The sequence below is a fragment of the Pteropus vampyrus genome, unplaced genomic scaffold (genome assembly GCF_000151845.1).
Source record: "Pteropus vampyrus isolate Shadow unplaced genomic scaffold, Pvam_2.0 Scaffold247, whole genome shotgun sequence".
NCBI classification, from domain to species: Eukaryota; Metazoa; Chordata; class Mammalia; order Chiroptera; family Pteropodidae; genus Pteropus; species Pteropus vampyrus.
In genome coordinates this window covers 320,209-330,133 of record NW_011889028.1, presented here as the reverse complement: position 1 = coordinate 330,133, position 9,925 = coordinate 320,209, and positions in this window count along the sequence as shown.

Genomic DNA, 9,925 nt, shown 5'->3' with positions numbered 1-9,925 from the left:
CCCCTCACCACGCTGTAGTCTTCTGTCAAAGTCCCTGTGACCCCGATGCCAATTCTAGTGTAGCTGCTCACGCTTCCCGTGAGACCATGCGTTGGCACCTCGCTCACGATCCTATTTCTCCTGCTTAGCGCGGTGCCCGCAGAGCCACAGTGAATGCGATGGGGGCTCAGTGCTCACCCCCGGGGTGGCACAGAGCGGGAATCGAGGTGCCCGGTCAGCAGGTAGCTGGCGGGGACGGAGCGGGTTGGTGCCCATCATGGAGGTTTACAAGCATGTGGAGGAAAGCTCGGGAAGCGGCCTGGGCAGGGCGTGGTGGTACGAGGCTCAGTGGTAGAAAGGGAGATTCCTGACCCCCCAAGGTTTGGGTTAGTCCTCCAAAGAAGGGGCCGTCTGGCAGAGGAAGCCGCATAGGTGGAGGCCTGTGGCCGGAAGCTGCTGCTGTCCAGTGGGGCAAGGACCTGGAGTGAGCGGGGCGTAGAGGGGGAGGGCGTGATGGGGGACACAGGAATTGTAGGACGCGACGCAGGAAGAAGATTTCAGGTCCAAGTGGCAGAAGCCATTTAGGCCACACCTTGGACTTTGGACAACAAAGGTGGCCCAGACTGGCTTGGTTTCCGCATGCATAGTCAGCAGGAGGCTGAATCCCTGGAAATGGTGCCAGTTAGCTCGCCGCCAGGGCTCCTGGCACACACAGACATGCCGTGATCTATGTCACAGAAAACCCACGACACGCCAGCAGCCCCCTTGATCTGAAATACTAAGCCGTTTCATTCGAAATATGGTACAGGAAACAGGCTTATAAACGGTGTTTACAGGCAGCGTCATTTGGGACTTAAAGCATTTCTGCTTTGCTGTGGCTCTTTAAAAAATTTATAGCGAGATCAACGTTATAATGCCAATAAAAGGAGGTTTTGTGTTTTTTAAACCTGAACAAATAAAGAAATTAACCTGGTTACTTCTTCCTGTTGAACACGGGAGGATAGGTCAAGTCTTGTGCTAGAGGTTTACTAGGATAGAAGAAGCACCTCTTAAATTTTTTAATGAAAGTTAAGACATGCTCATTATTTTGAAAAGAGAAAGGAAAAGCAACTAAAGAGGAAAAAAACCCAGACAGTACAAAATAGCTTTTAATGAAAAACAGTATTCTTGCTCTACCCCTTCCCACTGTCAAGCCTTGTTTCTCGGTGGCAACCAATTTTAACTCTTTTAACTATTTCTTCTAGTGTTATTTCTGTAAATAACATGCAAAACGTCTCCTTCTTAGTTTATCCACTGTAGACACAATCTGTTGACTGCCAGCTCTGATGGATAGGCATTTAATTCCCTTGTCACCACATCCCTTCTCTCTCCCACCTTCCTGCTATAATTATCTTCTTATATGTATTTTCCGTTGCAATTTGAGAAACATATTTAGGCCAAAATTTTACATTTGGGGCCCTTGTAAGCGTGAAGCCTGTGGCAGTCTTGGGAGGAGGTCAAGTGGCCGTGGGAGGAGTGACTGGCAGATGACAAAGGAGAGAGTTTTGGGGGCCTCCTTCATGCCTCTTTTTCTCAGAAGCACCAGCACATTCTCTCGGTTCTGCCGTCCAGGCACACCCAGAGTTTGATGGCGTCTCCCACTGCCTCCGATGCGGCCATGCTGGGTGAGCCCATCTTCGCTTCCCGGATTATCGAAAGGGTCCCCTTTTTCTGCTCGTGCTTCTCTGCAAAAAGGCCTCTTTTCAGTGTAAGTCAGAGGCTGTCACTTCTCTGCTCAAAACCCCCACTCCCCACCTGGACCACAGCTTCCTTCTCCCCTGATGTCACCTGATCTCTCTCTCTCTCTCTCTCTCTCAGCTAGAGGGGAAGGGTTGAGGAAGAAGTAGAGACAGAAAATAATGAAGAGACATGTCTTCTCGAATCTAGATGTTGCAGGAGGGAACAGAATCCTCTCGGAGAGAGCGCGCGCGCCAGCACTCGGCACAAGGCCTGGCTTATTGTAGGTCTTCGACAAACGTTTGTTGAGTAAATATACGAATAAATTCGGCTATCGAGATGAAGATAAAAGCAGAGGAGGTAGCATACATAATTCATTCATTCAGCCGACACCCGAGCACTCTCTGTCCTGAGCGCTGGGAATACAGCAGTGAAGAACACAGACACAAATTGCTGTTCCCTGGAGCAGCGAGGCTTAAAATAAACACCACGTAGTAAATAACATGCTGTCCATTCACAATAAGAACCGAGATAAGAATATAGGAGAGCGGGCAGACTGCGAGGGATCGGGCGGGGGCGGGGAGGGCGCATCTCAGCTTGAGTGACCGGGGTAGGTGCTCTGAGGAGGTGCCGTCTGTCCAGAGACCTGAGGGATGCCTAGGCTGGGAGGGGTCTGGTGGAAGAGTGTACCAGGCAGCAGGAGCAGTGAGTGTGAAGGTCCTGGGGCCAGAAGGTGCTAGTGTCTGTCACTGGGGCAGCAGCCAGAAGGCACAGCGGCCGGAGCATGGTGGGAAGAGCGGAGGGACAAAGGACGGAGTCGGAGCAGTAGGCGGGCGCCAACCCACTCGGATTTCACCCGGTTTCCTCCTCAGCGGAAAGGATGCCCCCAGAAGAGTGTCCTTTAAAGCAGTTTAAAATGATCACTGCAGCCCTCATAAGCTGCTCCGGCCCCAGGAGGCAGAGAGGTGCGAAGGAGCCAGGCCCCCCCTGCTCCCGTGACCCAGCTCTCAGCAGCTGGGGGCCCAGCTGTGCTCAGCAGCCCCGCAGTCCCTCTCTGGAGCTCCAGGGCAGGAGCAAAGTGCTGTGTTGGGCTTCCTCCCAGACCTGAAATTAGTTTGTTTTCCATCTTTTATCACAAACATCCTGCTGCCCTTTGCCAGTATTCCTGGTAATGGGATCTCTTCTGTTCTGTTATATTTTAATCTGCTTAGTGAATGGGGCTTGTCTGCCTGGCCCCGTGAATCACTGGTTATCATCACAGGCAACGGTCTGTGCCCAGCCAATTTCACAGACAAACACGTCTCTCCTGGTCACTGTGCCCGAGGTGAGGACGTCTCATTTACAAAATCAATAAAAATGCATCCGGGGAATTACTGAGGCTGCTGGCTTAATAGATGAGATTAAAACCGCCAAGTTTAGGGCAATAAGTCACATAAGACACTTAAGGTGGCCAGTGGGTTATGGAAGAGTCAGCTGGTCAGGGACAGGCGCCCCCGGGAGGGGATTTATTGGAAGACAACAAGACTAATTGATTAATTGCCTTTGATGCCTTTCCCTGCGTGACTTGGGGAACAGATATCACAGGACTGGTCACTTTGGAGAGCAGAGGATTTTTCATAGTGGAAGATCGAGAACAAAAAAGTGGGGACATTTTATAGAGACTTTTTTTAAAATTAGAAGTTTTCCTCATTGCCAAATGAATAAGTGTACATTTGAGGCGCTTACCTGAAAAGCAGCCCTGGGCAGAGGGAGCACTGGGCTGTGACACAGCTCGAGAAAGGCCAGCCAGGCCTTCATGTGCCACCACGGACCAGTCGTAGGCTGTGGATGTCCCAGGAGGTTGTGGGTGACCCTGACGAGGTCACTCTGTCAGCAGGGCACAAATCCTGGCAAGTGTCTCAGCTGATAGGTGGCGACGGCCAACACGCCCCAGAAGGGGGGCAGGAGTGCCTCCGTCCTGGAGAGGGCCCCAGGGGGTGTCCACACTGTCTGTTCCAGTAGACATTTTAGAAAAAAAAAGCAAAAAGAAGAAAACACATTACCCCGAGCCCACTAACCTGAGAAAGAGATTTTAACGCCACGATATTGTTTCAATCTTTCGTATCCTTATAGATACGTATGAGTACATGGCAAGTGCACTGTGTGTGCAGGCAGATACACATGCACACACACCCACGTGTATATGGGCGAAAATGAGTCATACTATTTTACACATCGCTTTTTCCTGACTGTAGCATCTCCATTTTCTCTCTGTTAATGCAGAGACAGCAAAGAGACAACAGCTAGCTTTTCGCCCGGCAATTAAACATTAAAGAATTTTCATTAAGGAAATAATCTGAGATGCATACACAGATGTGTATTGCAGTATTATTTGTAACGATTAAAAAAATCCAGAACAACCCAATGTCCAACACTGAGGGTCTAATTAAATCCATTATGGCTCTTTAAACAGAAGTCTATTTTAATGATGTGAGAAACTGTGCCCAGTATGTGGTTACACATATACATATATATAATGATTAATATATATGTATATTAAAAATACAAAACGTTAGCATTTGGTGACAAAAAAGGTATATGTACTTTGGAACAAATAGTAGAATATTCACCAAAATGTTACCAACAGTTATATCTGCATAATGGAATCACAGGTGCCTTTCATTTCTTTTTTTTAACGATGTTTTTAATCTTTTTTTTTCAGAATGTATTATTTTTATAATTAGAAAAAAGCATTTAAAATATGCTTGGCTGGTCCCCAAACATTTTAAACACTACTTTAAAAATTAAAACGGTGATGAACATGTGCGGCAAAATAGCCAATAAAACAAAATGGTATCCAAGGAAAAGTCACTTCTCCTATTCCAGACACCGCCCCCTCCCCCAGTTCCCCCCTTAGAGGCGACCGCTACAGTCATCTCTGTTACGCTCTTGTAGGAATGCTCTGTGTGGTACAAACACGTGCACACACGCGAAAGCAGACTCCGTACACTACTCAACATCCCCCCAACTTAACATATCTCAGAAATACACAGATATACGAGACAACTGAGAAGAAGCACAGAGGAGGAGTCAGAAGTTGAGCCATGGCAGGCCGTCTCAGGTGTCCTTAATATCTTAACTATGACACAATAAATATGTGTCAACAGACAGGCAATCTTGCGCTTCCTTTTTAAAAGCCAGAAATCTTGCTTTTGGGATAAATAGTCCCAGGGCCATTAATTTTTCATGCTCTGGCTGTTGAGTCTTTTTTGCAACCATTAAACCGATAATTGGTTAAATTAGCCTATATTACTAGCACATACTCTGTTCGAGGAACTTTCTAGGCCTTGGGGATACAGAGGTATTGAGGGACCCGTCCTCCAGTGAAACTCGAGGGGATGAAGTAAACAAGTGACTGCAGTGGAATGCAGATGGGAACACACAAAACGTAGTTGTGATCATCTTAACGTGGCAGAGAACATATGTCATGTGCTTACAGTGTGCTAGACAGCGTGTTGAGCACTTAGTAGGCGTCATCTTGCATACATCTCGTAAGAACGGTGACATTTTACAGATGAGGAAACTGAGGCTCAGAAAAGATCAGTCCCCCACCCCTAAAGGGGACAGCTCCCTGCTGGAATGTAAGGCACCCAGCTAAATTTAAATTTCGGAGAAGGGTGTCCCATCCTTATACCAAAAAAGCAGTCACTGTTTATCTGAAATTCAACTGTGCGTGCTGAAGTTTTATTTGCTAAATATGACAACCCAAGCTCAAGGTCAACCAGCATTTAGAGCCAAATTTATCTGATTTTAGAGATAGTCTTCAGACCTTGCTGGGCTTCTAGGGCCGGTGTACCAGAATGATGGAGGCCCCCCGAGAAGTTTGTGGTGTGTGTGCACGTGCGTGTGTGCCTGCGTGTGCATGTGTGCGTGTGTGCGTGCACGTGTGTGTGTAGGGATGGAGGAGGTGGGGAGGGAGGCTTGCCCCCTCCGCCCTGGAAGACCCCAGCCAAGCGGGCCGTGAGCGTGAGCGTGAGTGGCTGGTATCGGGGCTGCTCCTTCTGCGGGGAAATCAATGATCTAGTTAAAGCAGCATGTGCCCTGCTGCGGGTTGGGGCGGCCCCGTGGAGCAGCTCTGCAGAGTGCTTTATAAACCAGCAGCAATTTGCACTCCAAATGAAGTCCTAATAAACTGCTGCCCAACTTCCTGTCACTGAAGCATGTGCCGCTGGCCTCAGCAGGCCCTCTCACGCACCCAGATCTGTGCACCGGGTCACGTGAGGGTCATCGCCTGGAAGGAACCGAGGTTTTGGCCGGGACCCTAGTCTTCACCGCTGGTCCAGGCACGGTGCAGCGTGATGGTTAGAATCTCTAGGCCTGGAGTCAGGCTGGGGGGCTGGACACCTCCCCCTAGCTATGTGACCTTGGTACGGTTACTTAACCTCTCTCTGCTTCACGTTATTGTTTACGAAATGGGGAATAACAGCACCCGCCATGCACGGCACCTGGCGGAGAGTAAGTGCTCAGTGACAGTAGGGACTGTGATTTTATTCCAATGGCATTACATGGAACGGCTGCGCGGTTCTCAGCACCTAATCGATGCTTCGTATGTGTATAATGATGCCACTATTATCTTCAGTGTGATTCTGAGCATTAAAAAGCCAAGTCAGAGAGATCTTTATAACCTTGAGACAAAGTTACATTGCTGTAAATTCTACCCATTACCACTGTCTTGAAACCGAACAGAATGATTTCATCCTGATGCCCCTCAGATGTTCACCCCATTCCCAAGTGTACCCTAAATTGCGTTTCTCTCAGGTGAATGTGTGCCAGGGCCCCCAGCTGCTCACCTGGACATCTGAGCCTCGTGTTTCCAGTGGGGATTGCAATACTTCCTTCGAGGAGGGGAAAGTTAGTGTCCACTAAAGCTCCGGCACGTTTGTAGCACGCAGGAGCTCCGCGAGAGCAGTGTCATTGTCCCGCTTAACCTCTGCTCGCCTCACTCGCCTCACCTGTAAAATGGAATCATAACGCCGCTGTGCTGATGACTTGCGAAGCACCTGGATCCGTGCCTGGTGTGTGTGTGGCAGGCCCGCAGTCAGTAGTCCTAGGCTGAGATTATTCTGAGTGAGCCGCCTGGGACTGCGGGCTGTCCTCAGAGAGGGGTGCCGCCCCCTATCCCGTCAGCCCGGCACGGGTCCGGCGCCCTTGGCCGTCTCCCACCGATGACTCCTCTGAGCTGAAGGTCTTTCCCACATGAGCTGCCGTTAAACATCAAGATTCTCATCTCGGCCTCCGCCAGCTGGTTTATTTAGACTCCAATACAGGCCTTCAGCTGAATCCTGATTTAATCTCATCCTGCCAGCTTTGTGCTGTGATTATGATTGTTCGAGAGTTATCCAGACTGGCTGGGGCGCCCACCATCCCGGCTCGTGGATGGAGTGGGTGTTCTAAAGCCAGGAGGAGGAGTCAGAGCGTGTGGCCGGCTTCCTCACCCTGCTCCCGCTGGCCCGTGTTCTGCATTTCCATATCCCGTTAGGGCACCGCGCTCTCCCGTGGCAGGATGGGTTTGCCGGTCAAAGGACAGATCTCAAGTTGGGCCGATCAGATTTTTCCTCTGGAACCTAACTGTTGAGAAGGATGACCCAAGGATCCCTCTCTACCCAAGGGGGAAAAAAGGAAAGACAAGAAAAAGTCAGCCCTGCCATTCGAAGAGTCTCTACCGGATTGTCTCCTGTGGGTCCTTAGCGCCAAAGTTTCACGTCCTCTTGGGAGCTGGTTCTCCAGCTTTGCCTTTGATGGCGTGTTTCAGGTATTTATTGCCATGAGAATGTTGTGTGACAAACTTATGGGCTCAGCTGTGTCCCCCAAAATGCGTATGTGAAAGCCCTAATGCCGAGTGCCTCAGAACGTGACTGTGTTTGCAGAAGGGGTCTTTACCGAGGTGATTAAGTTAGAATGAGGCCCTGATCCAACCCAGATGGTGTCCTCGTGAGAAGAGGAGATTTGGGCACACAGAGGGGGTGACCATGTGATGACACAGCCGGAAGGTGGCCACCTGCAAGCCAGCGAGAGGGACCTCAGGAGAAACTGGCCCTGCTGACACCTCGATCTTAAACTTCCAGCCTCAGAACTGTGAGAAAAGAAATTTCTGTTGTTTCAGGCCCCCGATCTGTGCTATTTTGTTATTGCAGCGCTAACAGACTAAAGGACAAAGCGTCTCAGAATTCTGTGACTTAAAACACTAAGCATTTACTCACCTGGTGACTTGGTGGCTCACCTTGGGTACGTCTTCAGTCTCGGTCAGGTTCAGCCATGAATTTATGGTTACCTGAAGGCCAACTAAACAGCTCGCCTGGCCTTGCCTGGACTCTCTCATATGTCTGTGGAGTTAGTGGGGAATCGAGTGCGTTCTAGGGTGACCTGTTCTGGGACAAATGGGGTAACCAGCTGTGTTCACCGTCTCTGATCCTCCAGCTAGTCAGCATGGTCTCAGAATAAAGGCAGAGGAGAGAGAGAGAGAGAGAGAGAGAGAGAGAGCGCACGCGAGCACCAGGTGCTTTCTCAAGGCTCTGCGTGTGTCATAACTACTAAGGTCCCGCTGGGCAAAGCAAGTCACAGGGAGGAGGAGCTACAAAGTCATATCACCAAGAGTGTGGGTTTGGGGAGGGGCGGAGAACTGGAGATGTTATTCAATCACCCAAATGTCACAAGCCTGCTCACACCTCTTGACAAATTTATCTTACCTGCATCCCCCACCCAAGTTGTTTTTGTTGCTTTTGGCAGAGGTCCCCAAACTTTGTGGCACCAGGGACTGCGGCTCCTACGAGCATCTAATGCCTGATGGTCTGAGGCGGAGCTGAGGTGGTGATGCCGGTGCTGGGGAGCGGCTGCAGACGCAGATGAAGCTTCACTCACTGGCCCTCTGCTCACCTCCTGCTGTGCGGGCCGATTCCTAACAGGCCAGGGACCAGTACCGTTCTGCGTCCTGGGGTCAGGGACCCTCGGACTGGAGGACTCACCGCTGCAGAACTGGAAGGTAGAATGGACTTGTATCTCCATACACATCTTGGAGCCAATGAGAGAATGTTTCAACATGGAAGCCACGGTCAACAGCGCTACACGTTGGCTAGAAGTCAGGCGACATAAGAACTGTGGAGAAGTGGACGCAGAAGCCAGATTGGAACTGGCGACCACCGAAAACTCTCTGAAGAATGGCCAGCCATGTGCAGCCTGGGGGAGGAAGGCGGGTCAGGGACGGGCTTTTAAAACTCGTGTCTGTGGAGGGAGAAGCGCACAAAGGTGTCCGTTGAGTGGGAAGTCCAGCCGCAGCCAGACGACCTGAGGGCGAAGTCGCCCAGTGTCTTTGGGGTCAGGAGCTCCCTCTCGTCCTCCCGGCGACTCGAACTTTGCTGCGTCAGCACCCAGGACCCCGCCGATGCCCCCACAGGACTGTCGCCCATCTCCACAAGTTCCCTTGTCTCTGTCTTGTCACACGGGGAGCCCCAGGTGAGAATCTAGAATCCGTATTTTTAATAAAGGCTCCTAGTTCGGGAAAGAACTTTTCTGCCCTCAGGGACCAGTTTTCCCACGTTCATTCGCAGGCCCCCAGCACCGTGCGGGCCTCCATCGAAAGCTTGTTGATGAGCGCATGCGTGTTACATTCGCATTATTCTGCATCCATTCCTCCCCATGGAATCGAGGACCGAAGAGAGGTGCTAACAGTTTTATGTGTCTCTTTTAGGTGAAAAAAATGGGCAACGGTGGTTAGTAGAAGAGAAGGTCCTCACGACCCCGGTGGCTTCTAAGGTAAGACAGATTGAGTCTGACGTGCACTGAGATTAAAGCGAGCAAACATATTGAGAAAAGGGTCCCTAAAATGATGAATCACCGTTTTCAGGAAGTACTAAGGTTGTGTCCTTCAACGGTGGGCTAAGCTGCACGTCTGCTTAGTTAACGGATGTGGACAATTGGGAAAGTTTTAAATAATTCTGGTGGGAAAATGTAGTTTCCCCCCCAACTCCCCCAGAGTTTTACATCACGTGAGGGGGTGCAATGAAGTGAAAATAGATGACTAGTCCCTTCGTCAGTAAAACCTGGTTTGGAGAGGGCGTTTGGGAAGCTCGTCGTGGCCTGGGGGCTGGGAGCGGGGAGGGTGGCTTTTCATTAGTTTAAGGGATCATAGAAGGGAGAAAGCCACGAGGGGCTTAGTGTCAACCTATAGATAACACTCGTCCCTAAGTTAGACAGA